At 47.4% G+C, this 16,956-nt stretch overlaps 1 protein-coding gene across 3 annotated transcripts in view; it reads left to right on the forward strand.

Moving 5' to 3' along the window:
• ANXA11 (annexin A11) overlaps positions 1–16,956 on the forward strand; it is a 68,997-nt gene that overhangs the window by 8,282 nt on the left and 43,759 nt on the right. The window contains exon 1 of one of the 3 annotated variants that reach the window (XM_073574768.1): positions 15,574–15,715. The exons of the other annotated variants lie outside the window; for them this stretch is intronic. The gene's annotated coding sequence lies outside the window, so the exon portion shown is untranslated. Of the gene's footprint in view, positions 1–15,573; positions 15,716–16,956 lie in introns of those variants that run through there. 3 annotated transcript variants of the gene reach the window in all.

Here is a 16,956-nt window from a genome sequence, read left to right on the forward strand (position 1 = left end):
ACACGTCCTGCTCTAACCACACACGGGTCACTGGCATTACTACTACATTCCCTGCTCTTACCACACGCGGGACACTGGCATTACTACTACACTCCCTGCTCTTACCACACACGGGACACTGGCATTACTACTACACTCCCTGCTCTTACCACACACGGGACACTGGCATTACTACTACACGTCCTGCTCTTACCACACGCGGGACACTGGCATTACTACTACATTCCCTGCTCTTACCACACATGGGACACTGGCATTACTGCTACACTCCCTGCTCTTACCACACGCGGGACACTGGCATTACTACTACATTCCCTGCTCTTACCACACACGGGACACTGGCATTACTACTACACGTCCTGCTCTTACCACACGCGGGACACTGGCATTACTACTACACGCCCTGCTCTTACCACACACGGGACACTGGCATTACTGCTACACTCCCTGCTCTTACCACACACGGGTCACTGGCATTACTGCTACACTCCCTGCTCTAACCACACACGGGTCACTGGCATTACTACTACACTCCCTGCTCTTACCACACGCGGGACACTGGCATTACTACTACACTCCCTGCTCTTACCACACACGGGACACTGGCATTACTACTACATTCCCTGCTCTTACCACACGCGGGACACTGACATTACTACTACACTCCCTGCTCTTACCACACACGGGTCACTGGCATTACTACTACACGTCCTGCTCTAACCACACACGGGTCACTGGCATTACTACTACACTCCCAGCTCTTACCACACGCGGGACACTGGCATTACTACTACACGTCCTGCTCTAACCACACACGGGTCACTGGCATTACTACTACACTCCCTGCTCTTACCACACACGGGACACTGGCATTACTACTACATTCCCTGCTCTTACCACACGCGGGACACTGGCATTACTACTACACTCCCTGCTCTTACCACACACGGGACACTGGCATTACTACTACACTCCCTGCTCTTACCACACACGGGACACTGGCATTACTACTACACTCCCTGCTCTTACCACACACGGGACACTGGCATTACTACTACACGTCCTGCTCTTACCACACGCGGGACACTGGCATTACTACTACATTCCCTGCTCTTACCACACATGGGACACTGGCATTACTGCTACACTCCCTGCTCTTACCACACGCGGGACACTGGCATTACTACTACATTCCCTGCTCTTACCACACACGGGACACTGGCATTACTACTACACGTCCTGCTCTTACCACACGCGGGACACTGGCATTACTACTACACTCCCTGCTCTTACCACACATGGGACACTGGCATTACTGCTACACTCCCTGCTCTTACCACACGCGGGACACTGGCATTACTACTACACTCCCTGCTCTTACCACACGCGGGACACTGGCATACTACTACACGTCCTGCTCTAACCACACACGGGTCACTGGCATTACTACTACACTCCCTGCTCTTACCACACGCGGGACACTGGCATTACTACTACACTCCCTGCTCTTACCACACACGGGACACTGGCATTACTACTACATTCCCTGCTCTTACCACACGCGGGACACTGACATTACTACTACACTCCCTGCTCTTACCACACACGGGACACTGGCATTACTACTACACGTCCTGCTCTAACCACACACGGGTCACTGGCATTACTACTACACTCCCAGCTCTTACCACACGCGGGACACTGGCATTACTACTACACGTCCTGCTCTAACCACACACGGGTCACTGGCATTACTACTACACTCCCTGCTCTTACCACACACGGGACACTGGCATTACTACTACACTCCCTGCTCTTACCACACGCGGGACACTGGCATTACTACTACATTCCCTGCTCTTACCACACACGGGACACTGGCATTACTACTACACTCCCTGCTCTTACCACACACGGGACACTGGCATTACTACTACATTCCCTGCTCTTACCACACACGGGTCACTGGCATTACTACTACACGTCCTGCTCTTACCACACGCGGGACACTGGCATTACTACTACATTCCCTGCTCTTACCACACATGGGACACTGGCATTACTGCTACACTCCCTGCTCTTACCACACGCGGGACACTGGCATTACTACTACATTCCCTGCTCTTACCACACACGGGACACTGGCATTACTACTACACGTCCTGCTCTAACCACACACGGGTCACTGGCATTACTACTACACTCCCTGCTCTTACCACACGCGGGACACTGGCATTACTACTACACTCCCTGCTCTTACCACACACGGGACACTGGCATTACTACTACATTCCCTGCTCTTACCACACGCGGGACACTGACATTACTACTACACTCCCTGCTCTTACCACACACGGGACACTGGCATTACTACTACACGTCCTGCTCTAACCACACACGGGTCACTGGCATTACTACTACACTCCCAGCTCTTACCACACGCGGGACACTGGCATTACTACTACACGTCCTGCTCTAACCACACACGGGTCACTGGCATTACTACTACACTCCCTGCTCTTACCACACACGGGACACTGGCATTACTACTACATTCCCTGCTCTTACCACACACGGGACACTGGCATTACTACTACACTCCCTGCTCTTACCACACACGGGACACTGGCATTACTACTACATTCCCTGCTCTTACCACACACGGGTCACTGGCATTACTACTACACGTCCTGCTCTAACCACACACGGGTCACTGGCATTACTACTACACTCCCAGCTCTTACCACACGCGGGACACTGGCATTACTACTACACGTCCTGCTCTAACCACACACGGGTCACTGGCATTACTACTACACTCCCTGCTCTTACCACACACGGGACACTGGCATTACTACTACATTCCCTGCTCTTACCACACGCGGGACACTGGCATTACTACTACACGTCCTGCTCTTACCACACGCGGGTCACTGGCATTACTACTACACTCCCTGCTCTTACCACACGCGGGACACTGGCATTACTACTACACTCCCTGCTCTTACCACACACGGGACACTGGCATTACTACGACATTCCCTGCTCTTACCACACGCGGGACACTGACATTACTACTACACTCCCTGCTCTTACCACACACGGGACACTGGCATTACTACTACACGTCCTGCTCTAACCACACACGGGTCACTGGCATTACTACTACACTCCCAGCTCTTACCACACGCGGGACACTGGCATTACTACTACACGTCCTGCTCTAACCACACACGGGTCACTGGCATTACTACTACACTCCCTGCTCTTACCACACACGGGACACTGGCATTACTACTACACTCCCTGCTCTTACCACACACGGGACACTGGCATTACTACTACATTCCCTGCTCTTACCACACACGGGTCACTGGCATTACTACTACACGTCCTGCTCTAACCACACACGGGTCACTGGCATTACTACTACACTCCCTGCTCTTACCACACGCGGGACACTGGCATTACTACTACACTCCCTGCTCTTACCACACGCGGGACACTGGCATTACTACTACATTCCCTGCTCTTACCACACGCGGGACACTGGCATTACTACTACATTCCCTGCTCTTACCACACGCGGGACACTGGCATTACTACTACATTCCCTGCTCTTACCACACGCGGGACACTGGCATTACTACTACATTCCCTGCTCTTACCACACGCGGGACACTGGCATTACTACTACACTCCCTGCTCTTACCACACGCGGGACACTGGCATTACTACTACACTCCCTGCTCTTACCACACGCGGGACACTGGCATTACTACTACATTCCCTGCTCTTACCACACGCGGGACACTGGCATTACTACTACACTCCTTGCTCTTACCACACGCGGGACACTGGCATTACTACTTCACGTCCTGCTCTAACCACACACGGGTCACTGGCATTACTACTACACGTCCTGCTCTAACCACACACGGGTCACTGGCATTACTACTACACGTCCTGCTCTAACCACACACGGGTCACTGGCATTACTACTACACTCCCTGCTCTTACCACACACGGGACACTGGCATTACTACTACATTCCCTGCTCTTACCACACGCGGGACACTGGCATTACTACTACATTCCCTGCTCTTACCACACGCGGGACACTGGCATTACTACTACACTCCCTGCTCTTACCACACGTGGGACACTGGCATTACTACTAAACTCCCTGCTCTTACCACACACGGGACACTGGCATTACTACTACACTCCCTGCTCTTACCACACACGGGACACTGGCATTACTACTACATTCCCTGCTCTTACCACACGCGGGACACTGGCATTACTACTACACTCCCTGCTCTAACCACACACGGGACACTGGCATTACTACTACACGTCCTGCTCTAACCACACACGGGTCACTGGCATTACTACTACACGTCCTGCTCTAACCACACACGGGTCACTGGCATTACTACTACACGTCCTGCTCTAACCACACACGGGTCACTGGCATTACTACTACACGTCCTGCTCTAACCACACACGGGTCACTGGCATTACTACTACACTCCCTGCTCTTACCACACGCGGGACACTGGCATTACTACTACACTCCCTGCTCTTACCACACGCGGGACACTGGCATTACTACTACATTCCCTGCTCTTACCACACGCGGGACACTGGCATTACTACTACACTCCCTGCTCTTACCACACGTGGGACACTGGCATTACTACTAAACTCCCTGCTCTTACCACACACGGGACACTGGCATTACTACTACACTCCCTGCTCTTACCACACACGGGACACTGGCATTACTACTACATTCCCTGCTCTTACCACACGCGGGACACTGGCATTACTACTACACTCCCTGCTCTAACCACACACGGGACACTGGCATTACTACTACACGTCCTGCTCTAACCACACACGGGTCACTGGCATTACTACTACACGTCCTGCTCTAACCACACACGGGTCACTGGCATTACTACTACACTCCCTGCTCTTACCACACGCGGGACACTGGCATTACTACTACACTCCCTGCTCTTACCACACACGGGACACTGGCATTACTACTACACTCCCTTCTCTTACCACACAGGGACACTGGCATTACTACTACACGTCCTGCTCTTACCACACACGGGACACTGGCATTACTACTACACGTCCTGCTCTAACCACACGCGGGTCACTGGCATTACTACTACACTCCCTGCTCTTACCACACGCGGGACACTGGCATTACTACTACACTCCCTGCTCTTACCACACGCGGGACACTGGCATTACTACTACATTCCCTGCTCTTACCACACGCGGGACACTGGCATTACTACTACACTCCCTGCTCTTACCACACGCGGGACACTGGCATTACTACTACACTCCCTGCTCTTACCACACGTGGGACACTGGCATTACTACTAAACTCCCTGCTCTTACCACACACGGGACACTGGCATTACTACTACACTCCCTGCTCTTACCACACACGGGACACTGGCATTACTACTACATTCCCTGCTCTTACCACACGCGGGACACTGGCATTACTACTACACTCCCTGCTCTAACCACACGCGGGACACTGGCATTACTACTACACGTCCTGCTCTAACCACACACGGGTCACTGGCATTACTACTACACGTCCTGCTCTAACCACACACGGGTCACTGGCATTACTACTACACTCCCTGCTCTTACCACACGCGGGACACTGGCATTACTACTACACTCCCTGCTCTTACCACACACGGGACACTGGCATTACTACTACACTCCCTTCTCTTACCACACAGGGACACTGGCATTACTACTACACGTCCTGCTCTTACCACACACGGGACACTGGCATTACTACTACACGTCCTGCTCTAACCACACGCGGGTCACTGGCATTACTACTACACTCCCTGCTCTTACCACACGCGGGACACTGGCATTACTACTACACTCCCTGCTCTTACCACACGCGGGACACTGGCATTACTACTACACTCCCTGCTCTTACCACACAGGGACACTGGCATTACTACTACACGCCCTGCTCTTACCACACACGGGACACTGGCATTACTACTACACGTCCTGCTCTAACCACACACGGGTCACTGGCATTACTACTACACTCCCTGCTCTTACCACACGCGGGACACTGGCATTACTACTACACTCCCTGCTCTAACCACACGCGGGACACTGGCATTACTGCTACACGTCCTGCTCTAACCACACACGGGACACTGGCATTACTGCTACACGTCCTGCTCTAACCACACACGGGACACTGGCATTACTGCTACACGTCCTGCTCTAACCACATACGGGGCACTGGCATTACTGCTACACGCCCTGCTCTAACCACACACGGGGCACTGGCATTACTGCTACACGCCCTGCTCTAACCACACGCGGGGCACTGGCATTACTGCTACACGCCCTGCTCTTACCACACGCGGGGCACTGGCATTACTGCTACACGTCCTGCTCTAACCACACACGGGAGGATGCTATGAAATAGGGGGCGGTGCTATACTTGGCAAGGGACTACACTATATACTATACTAATATACTGTTCTATCCATAAAAAGGCTACATTTGCACATTTTTCTTGAATAAGTCATAGGCTATCTTAATACCGTATTAGGCGGTTTTCAACTTTTTTCAAATTTTCAGCCACATCTTACAGTACCAGCAACGCCTGAGATTCCGGAAATCTCATGTACACTCATTGTTTATTTTTTGCCATCAGTATTTTGTACTTTGCATGATTTTTTTGCACAATAGAGCATGTGTTACTTCTTTCAGCGTTTTTTCAGCATTTTTCACCTATTGAAAGTAATCGCTGGTGAAAAAATGCTGAAAATCTGCACCAAAAAACGCAGGTATCAGGTTTTGCAGCTGTTTTTGTGCTAAAATCTCATTAAATAGAATGAGATTTTTATTTTTTTGCCTTAAAATTAATCAGCATGACAAAAAAATACAAGAAAACCAGCTTCTTTCCTGGCAAGACAGAAGGTTTTGCTGCAGAAAAAAGCACTGCCAGTTTGGGATCGTGGTAACAGATGTCGCAGGGCAAGGTGTCAGTGCACAGATCTGGCTACACTGTAGAAGGCACACACACAGTGCCATGACACTTACCCCTAGAAAGGAGCCCGGCTTAAAAAGGGTTATATTCATAAAATGACGATATTATTACTGACACCATCCTCTCCCAAAGAGGTTACAATTCTGCTAGAATTTCCATTTGGGGATAATGTCTTTATAGTGATTGGTGCAGTGTTACAAACCTTGCAGACTGCATGCCTTACTACACGCACATTGGTGAGTGTTGTACACCCGCCACTTCCATGGTATATGTTGGATCGATAGTCTGTGTTGCATCGAGATGCTGCTGCTTTCTGTGTGCTTGGCCTGCACTATAGCTGGCACCGCTTCTACATAAATGGAGTGATTCTAGTAATAGAAGTATTACAGGAATGTGACTATGGCTAGGTCACGAAGGTCAGCAATGGGAAACGTGCATATTGTTTTAGTAAACGTGTTGGGCACCAGATTTTGCAATGTTTACTAATATGTAAGTATTACGTTTCTTCTCAGTTGCACGTTTTCATTACCAGCCATGAAATACAAGTCATATCCCATGTATATTATAGAATATATCACTTATGAAATTTTTATTTAAAGCAAATCTGTCATTGGATTTCACTGTTCAATCTATGTAAATTATTAAATAGATCTCGTAGACCCAATGAGGCTGGTGTTCTTATTTTGAGAACCCATGGCAGTACGGTTGTATAATCCTCATATTAAGATGATTTTGTTTGTCTCTAGATAGCAATATTTGCATTTTATGACAGAAACCGGAAATTTCTGACATGAATATGGATTTTTAAAGGGAAGTACACCAGCCTCATTGTGTCTGGGAGATCTATTTAATGGTGTATGCAGTTAGTAATGTGAGATTGGGTGACTGAAATGCTTTAGGGGCTAGTATTGGGATGGGGGGTCTTTCGGGACCCGTGTGGATTATTAGATTGTTTCTTAGGAGGAACAATTCCTATAAAAGACTCATACCCTGTATGGTCAAGGTGCTTTGGACAATGTTGGTGTAAATGAGAGCGTATGCATTAAAGGGGTGGTTACATTATGGGTGAATGGACCTTATATAATGGACAGCTCACTTTGGACCCCATTCTATTAGCAGAGAGAAGAGCTCCTAATACTTTCGATCCCCAGAATCCTCATAATTAGCTGATGTCTCTTACAGAGCGCTGTCCTAATGGGGCTCTCCCGTTACGTGGGGTCACCTGTCATCCGTCACCATAAGTGTAGATCTATAGCTAGCCATACACGCCCCAGCAGAGGTGCAGCTTTTCTGACGTTGTTCTGAGAGATGTTGTTAGTTATGTGTATGGAACGTTTTATGCCAGAAATAAAGGTACTGTCACACTTAGCGATGCACCAGCGATCCCGACAACGATATGACCCGGTCAGGATCGCTGGTACATCGCTATGTGGTCGCTAGTGAGCTGCGAAACAGGCAGATCTCGCCAGCGATGCAGCAGCGGTCGTTACTTACCTGTCAGACGCAGCGATGAAGACGACCTCCCGCCCGCGTCCACACGTCGCTCGTCGGCGCCAGCAGGAAGCCAACGACAAGAAATGGCCCAGGCCGTTCTCGCGTGATCAGCAATAAACAGCGGGGGAGCCGGTCGGAGGTAAGTATCACACACAGCGATATCGCTTAGTGTGACGGGCCCTTAAGATTTGTGCTGTACAGATAGGATTCTTAATCTTTATTTCCCTCTCTGCTGGGTGCAGATGTAGTCAGATTAAATCGGGGCAGGGATTTCAGAAACTGGCCGTACAGGTTATAGTAATATGAAGAAGAGTCTCCTAAAGCCCGTCTTGGCATTGCAGCTCGGGCACGGCCCCCGGTGATGCGTGGGTTAAACGTGCGCTCCGTTCTTTACAGGTCGTCTTATTGCTTGTAATGCAAATAGCGTGTTTGCAGCGCTAGGAGCATAAAATGGTGGCATTGTGATGTCAGAACACTACTCTCCTGAGCGGGTGGAAAGTAATATTGGAGCCAAATGTTAATGTTTTTGAAGTTTCCCGTTTCCTACAATCTTGTAAATACAGTCCTGACAGAGGTCGCTTTATTCTAGCTCATGACGACTATTTTCCTGGGGCTTCATGGCTATGTCCCTGCATGTTGCAGAAAGAGTTGGTAGTTTCCAGTCATGGCAGGTATGACGCTGCCTTCAGACTGCAGAATGTGTCCACTATTCAGGATGTAACACAACCTTCTCCATTATACTTATCACAGATTGTACAGGAGATATTGTATAGCAGGGGTGTATAGGGACCATAGGTAGGTCTGAGAGCTAACTGCAGAAAAAGAGACTTTAGACCTGAAGCATGTATAGACATTGATAGTGACATGCACTTTGGGACAATACCTTCCCTCAGGAATTACTAATCTATTTGTTACTGATGCACACAATATGCCGAAAATGGCGTCCGTATACGTTAGTTGGACATCCTGTTTTGTCAATAATAAGCTGGACCCCTTCTCACAACATAATATCCTCCACTCTTCTGGGGGTCTGTCAGGCGCTGATGTTGGGTGAGACGATCGGCTTCCCAGTTAGTATTGTAATTAAACATAAAGGCGTTTGATGGGGTTGAAGTCTTGACTCTGTGCAGGCCTCTCGAGCTCTGCCAGGAAAGCTTGTCATACCAGGTCTTCATGGACCTGGCTTTGTGTGTGTTGAAGGGTCTTCTGTAAACTAGTTCCACAATGTTGGGACGACAGACTAGAGATCCGCAGTGTTTGTTACACTATAGAATACCTGGAAGAAATGCAAACGTGATTTCCCTGTAAGGCTGTGTGCACACGCTGCGGATTAGGTGCGGATTCTGTAAAATCCGCAGGTCAAAATACCTGCGGATTGCTCTGCGGTTTTGCCCTGCGGTTTTTCATCTCCTCAATGGAGGAGATGGCAAACCGCAGCAGAATCCGCAGAAAGAATTGACATGTCAATTCTTTCTGCGGATTGAAAACCGCAGATAATCCGCGCAGAAAATTCCGCACAGTCTGCATTGCGGTTTTTGATTCCCATAGGGAATCATGGTACTGTACACCGCAGCAAAATCCGCAGCGTGTGCACACAGCCTCAGACTAAAGGGCCTGTCACACTAAGCGATATTGTTAGTAATATCGCTATAACGTCACTGGTTTTTGTGACGCAGCAGCGATATTGCTATGTCTGAGGCTGTGTGCACACGCTGCGGATTATGTGCGGATTCATCCGCGCGGATTTTGTAAAATCCGCAGGTGAAACCGCAGGTCAAAAGACCTGCGGTTTTACCTGCGGATTGCTCTGCGGTTTTGCCCTGCGGTTTTTCATCTCCTCAATGGAGGAGATGGCAAACCGCAGGAGAATCCGCAGAAAGAATTGACATGTCAATTCTTTCTGCGGATTGAAAACCGCAGATAATCCGCGCGGAAAATTCCGCACCGTCTGCACTGCGGTTTTTGATTCCCATAGGGAATCATGGTACTGTACACCGCAGCAAAAACTGCTGCGAGTCCGCAGCAGCCAAAACCGCTGCGGAACCGCAGCAAAATCCGCAGCGTGTGCACACAGCCTTATACTTACCTCCGACCGCTCCCCCGCTGGTTATCGCTGATCGCGCGAGAACGTCCTGGGCCGTTTCTCGTCGGCAGCTTCCTGCTGTGGCGACGAGCGACGCGTGGACGCGGGCGGGAGGACGTCTTCATCGCCTCGTCTGACAGGTAAGTAGCGACCTCTGCTATGTCGCTGATGAGATCTGCCTGTGTGGCAGCTCACTAGCGACCACTTAGCGATGCACCAGCGATCCTGACCGGGTCATATTGTTGTTGGGATCGCTGGTGCATCGCTAAATGTGACAGTACCTTAATTGTAAGCTGAGCTTTGCTAGTGGATTAAAAATGGAATTGGAACAAGGGTTGTATGCAAACAGACTGGAGAGTAGCTCATTAGCAGTCCTATGTGATCATTACACCATGGTATTTCAGGGAATACTTGTAAATCTTGCCTGTAATTTCCTCGCCACGTATACCTGTGGGTAGGGCTCTTTTTGACAGTGACGTGTTATGACAAGAGGAAAAGTTAGATAGATGTGTCTTCCAGCAGCAGAAAGAAGTGCGTCTCTTGGCAAACCAATATAGGATCATTGAGTATCCAAACCGTATACTCTACTCATAGTTTGGGATTGCAGCATTTACTAAATGGGTTTTATGCTGAAGCGAGGTCTGAAATTCAGCTAAACTGTATCAGAAGTATGAAAACTTTAAGACAGTGTAGACCCATCCAGATTTCAGGCCCATAACGAGCATCGATCAAGTATACAGTTAGGTCCATATATATTTGGACAGAGACAACATTTTTCTAATTTTGATTCTAGACATTACCACAATGAATTTTAAACAAAACAATTCAGATGTAGTTGAAGTTCAGACTTTCAGCTTTCATTTGAGGGTATCCACATTAAAATTGGATGAAGGGTTTAGGAGTTTCAGCTCCTTAACATGTGCCTCCCTGTTTTTAATGGGACCAAAAGTAATTGGACAGATTAAATAAAATGTTCATTTCTAGTACTTGGTTGAAAACCCTTTGTTGGCATTGACTGCCTGAAGTCTTGAACTCATGGACATCACCAGACATTGTGTTTCCTCCTTTTTGATGCTCTGCCAGGCCTTCACTGCGGTGGTTTTCAGTTGCTGTTTGTTTGTGGGCCTTTCTGTCTGAAGTTTAGTCTTTAACAAGTGAAATGCATGCTCAATTGGGTTGAGATCAGGTGACTGACTTGGCCATTCAAGAATATTCCACTTCTTTGCTTTAATAAACTCCTGGGTTGCTTTAGCTTTATGTTTTGGGTCATTGTCCATCTGTAGTTTGATATGACGACCAATCAGTTTGGCTGGATCTGAGCACACAGTGTGGCTCTGAATACCTCAGAATTCATTCGGCTGCTTCTGTCCTGTATCACATCATCAATAAACACTAGTGACCCAGTGCCACTGGCAGCCATGCATGTCCAAGCCATCACACTGCCTCCACCGTGTTTTACAGATGATGTGGTATGCTTTGAATCATGAGCTGTACCACGCCTTCGCCATACTTTTCTCTTTCCATCATTCTGGTAGAGGTTGATCTTGGTTTCATCTGTGCAAAGAATGTTCTTCCAGAACTGTGCTGGCTTTTTTAGAGGTTTTTTAGCAAAGTCCAGTCTAGCCTTTTTATTCTTGATGCTTATGAGTGGCTTGCACCGTGCAGTGAACCCTCTGTATTTACTTTCATGCAGTCTTCTCTTTATGGTAGATCTGGATATTGATACGCCTACCTCCTGGAGAGTGTTGTTCACTTGGTTGGCTGTTGTGAAGGGGTTTCTCTTCACCATTGAGATTATTCTGCGATCATCCACCACTGTTGTCTTCTGTGGGTGCCCAGGTCTCTTTGCATTGATGAGTTCACCAGTGCATCCTTTCTCAGGATATACCAAACTATAGATTTTACCACTCCTAATGTTGTAGCAATTTCTCAGATGGGTTTTTTCTGTTTTTGCAGCTTAAGGATGGCTTGTTTCACCTGCATGGAGAGCTCCTCTGACCGCATGTTTCCTTCACAGCAAAACCTTCCAAATGCAAGCACCACACCTCAAATCAACTCCAGGCTTTTTATCTGCTTAATTGAGAATGACAAAACAAAGGGATTGCCCACACCTGTCCATGATAAAGCCTTGGAGTCAATTGTACAATTACTTTTGGTCCCTTTAAAAACAGGGTGGCACATGTTAAGGAGCTGAAACTCTTAAACCCTTCATCTAATTTTAATGTGGATACCCTCAAATGAAAGCTGAAAGTCTGAACTTCAACTGCATCTGAATTGTTTTGTTTAAAATTCATTGTGGTAATGTCTAGAAACAAAATTAGAAAAATGTTGTGTCTGTCCAAATATATATGGACCTAACTGTACATGCAGCCGCACACTCCAGTCCTGAGTGCCGGCGGCAGTGCCAGGTATTGAGGTGCAAGACTTGTGCGAGTTTCTTGCAAGAGTGACCACGGCCTTAAATGCAATATCTGTTTAATTAAAGCAAAATGGAAAAAAAAATGATGTGGTGTCTCCCTATAATTAGTAGCCAGGAAAGGCAATGCAAACAGCTGCAGGCTGATGTTAATAGCCTAGGAAGGGACCATGTATATTACCCCCCCTTTGGCTAAAAACCCCAGCTCACAGCCCCCCCAGAAATGGCGCATTTCTAAGATGTGCCAATGGCGGCACTTAGCCTCTCTCTTCCCACTGCCCTGTAGTGGTGGCATATGGGGTAATAGTTGTGGGGCTGATGTCACCTTTGCATTGTAAGGTGACATCAAGCCCGGCTTAGTAATGGACACGCGTGTATAAGATACCTATCCATTACTAATCCTATAGTTAAGGGGTTAAATAAAGACACCGCCAGAATAAAGTATTTTAATGAAATAAAACACTACAGTTTCCCATATTTATTATATGCCTAATTCCCCGAAGCCATCAATCTGCAAAAAAATAAAATAAACCAAAATAATAAACCAACACAAATACTCCCTGTTCCGTTGTAGTCCTTTTAATAACGTGTCCCACGACTATCTCCCGTGTAGAGTTGTCACATCAGGAGATGTGACCACACTACAGGGTCTCCAGTGACACACTGACAGGAGATAATGGCTCCTGCAGTGTTATCACTGAAGGTTCACTGGAGTTCATTCTCTCACTGAACGGCACTGCTGCAAGAGAATTTTCCCAAGCAGCGGTGCCACAAGTGACAGGACGAACTCCAGTGACCTCTAGGCGGCGGAGTGATACACCTTCCGCCATTGTATCATTGGAGGTTCCTGGAGAGCCGTCACATCTCCCAGTGTGACAGCTCTACATGGGAGATCGTCGTGGGACACTCGTCATTAAATGGATTACGTCGGAACAGTATACTGTTGGTTTATTTTTTTTGCAGGCGATTGATGGCTTCGGGGATTAGCTGTTTGAGTATGTGAATGTTTTTGTTTTTTTTTTACACTTGAACACAGAAGCCGAATGATGGGACTACTATCCCATTATCGGCTAATGCCGTCACTGTTCTATGTGACAGCAGACATAATCGGAAGGGATAGTAGTCCTATCGGACGATGCCTGCACACAGACACCCGCACGAACACACCCGCAGACACCTACATACACACACACATGCGCATAGTTTCCGCCCACACACTCTTCCTCCTCCCGATCTGCAGCGTTTTTCGCATGCAACTGCACAGCAAAACCGCAAATCTTTTTACACCTGTGGTTTTGCTGCGGATTTGCCTGAGTTAGTGGTAGTCAATGGGTGCAGAAATCTGCAGATCTATCTGCAAAAAGAATTGACATTCTGCGGAAAATAAAACGCTGCAAATCCGCATGTATTTTTCCACAGCATGTGCACAACAAATTCAGGATTCCCATAGACTAACATTGTTTGTGCATTTAATTGCGGATTTTGTGCAATTCCGCACGTCCAAAAATACTGCGGATCTGTGTCAAAATCCGCAATGTGTGCAGAAGGCCTAAAGAAGAAAATGTGAACAGAGCCCTCCCCCGGAGAATCCTGTGACCTTGCCTCCTTATGAGACCATAAAAACTAGCAATAAATAAAATGCCCTGGAACCCCTATGCCAGAGTTTAAAAAAAAAAAAAAAAAAGCTAAATACTCTGAAGAGCAGTGGGAATAAAGAAAGAGGAAATACTGGTCACAATTGATCTGGCTATGTTCACATGTTGCTTTTTTTGCTGTGTTTTTTTTTTCTTTTCTACAGCCAAAACCTGATCTCATGGCAGTGAAAAAAAAAAAAAAAAAAAGGCTACAGACAAAGAAGGTTTTGCTGACTTTTTTGCTGCATTTTTTATGCCTTATTCAGGATCCCAAAGTTCAGCTTTGCTTTTGCCGTACAAGTATGAACAATGTAAGGTGTTAGGACACCAATACAAGACATGTGAAACCATAAAACATTTTTGGGGAAAAAAGGAAAATTTGATTTGAATGACATTTCTGAAATCTCATAGCTTTTGCTGGTACTGTAAAATGCAGCTTTTAACTTGCATAAAAAAGCAGCAAAATTGCAACATAGCCTTTAGGTCCAGCAACATTGCAAGGTTATCGTTTCACAGTCTACACAAGCTGCTGATTCCAAACACTGTGTAAAACCCAATTTTAAGCACGAAAAATACTGTAAAAGCTCTTATAGTGACATTCACCCTGTGTGATAACGTCTGTAAGGGAATACCATGGTGCTACAGTTCATAACCTCCTGTACATTGAGCAGGGCATGTAGCGCAGTGCTAGTTACTAGGCAGGCTGAAGTGTTAGCAAATACTGTGTGGGTGGGTCTGCAGGGTATGGCAGCTGCTGCTGGAGCTATTTTCATAGCTAGCACTCCCTAAGTGCATTAGGTGCATGGCTCCAGGCCTTGTAGATAGCTGTGTGAGGAGTACGCCCTTCTCAACAAATCACCATATCCAGGAAGCTTGTATGTATCTACAGCAGTTCTCTGGCCGCTCTAGTCTTCACTAGGTAAATGCTGCATGCCCACTTCTTACCATCCACATAGAGCATTACTAGGTTTCTGCGAAGTCACAGCTTGCAAGTGTGCCAACAATAGATACTGGTGAGTAGGAAACAAACAGAGCTCCAGCTGTCATAATTTATTACCCGAATACCATAGTAAAGCCAGCCATACATATTAGATGGCCGTCGGCTGAAAAATACTCATGCAGCTGACAGCCGTCTCGTCCGACTCTCCCATATACAGGAGTGCCCACTCGGCGGAGAGCTTCTGTGTTCTCTGTAAGAAAGCCGCTGGCACATTGGGTGGAGGCTTATCTCTGAGCGATCAGCAGTCTGAAATCAGACATACACAATTGACATCTCTCCCAGTCATCAGTTGGCTGGAGCCATTATACTCATTAGATCCGTGTCTGATGAACCTGTCAATATCGACACTTAAGAAACTTGCTGTTTAGAAAAAAAAAAGCAGGTTTTGCTTAGTTTTTGTTGCGTTTTTGCTTTTTTGGTGCCTTTTTTTCCTCCATTTTTTATCATAGTACAGTTGTCTCTTGTGGATGCTGATAAAGTTTAGTGCATAAAAAAGGTATTCTACTTTGAGTTTTGGCACCAAAAACTGATACATCTGTGCATAACATTTCTGAAATCTCATAGACTTTGCTGGTACGTAAAACGCATGTAAAAATTTGCCTTCGGGTATGTGCACACGATCAGTAAACACTTCGAGTTGGGCCCTGTGTACTTGTGCTGCGTCCAACCTGCAACGTCCAGAGAAATCCTCTGTCCACTATGCGTCCAGAGATGCCTGCAGCTCATCCGCAGAGATTGACATGCAGCCACATCTCCAGACCACAGCATGTCAGTTTCTAGCGTCTCCACAAGAGAAATGTCACCCATAGAATATATTGGACGCAGTGATTCCGCATGGTTCAATGATAACATGAGGATTCACCTGCGTTCAATAGCCGGCAGCGCTTTGGACGCAGCAAAATTGCGCTGCGTCCAAAGCGCTGCCATTTCCAGATTGTCTGCACGTACCCTTAGGCTAGGTCCACATTGCCTTAGGGGCATCCGTTTAATGCGCTAACGCTGATGTCATTTTTTACATCTTTTGTTCCCTTAGCGCCAGCGTATGCGCTAACACATGGTAGCATTTTGTTACCATGCGTTAGCCATACAGGTCTATGCACAGTGAACGCGTCTGTGCGTTAGACCCGACGCACCCGAAACCACGAACTACAGCGTTCTCGGGTGCGTCACAAAGTATCGCATCATCGCTTACGCATGCCGAATCTGACATGCGTTACGATGCGTTACAAGAATGGCGGCCAATGGGTGCGTTAA

This window comes from Dendrobates tinctorius, unplaced genomic scaffold (genome assembly GCF_039654945.1).
Source record: "Dendrobates tinctorius isolate UK_male_01 unplaced genomic scaffold, ASM3965494v1 ptg000040l, whole genome shotgun sequence".
In the NCBI taxonomy this organism is placed as follows: domain Eukaryota; kingdom Metazoa; phylum Chordata; class Amphibia; order Anura; family Dendrobatidae; genus Dendrobates; species Dendrobates tinctorius.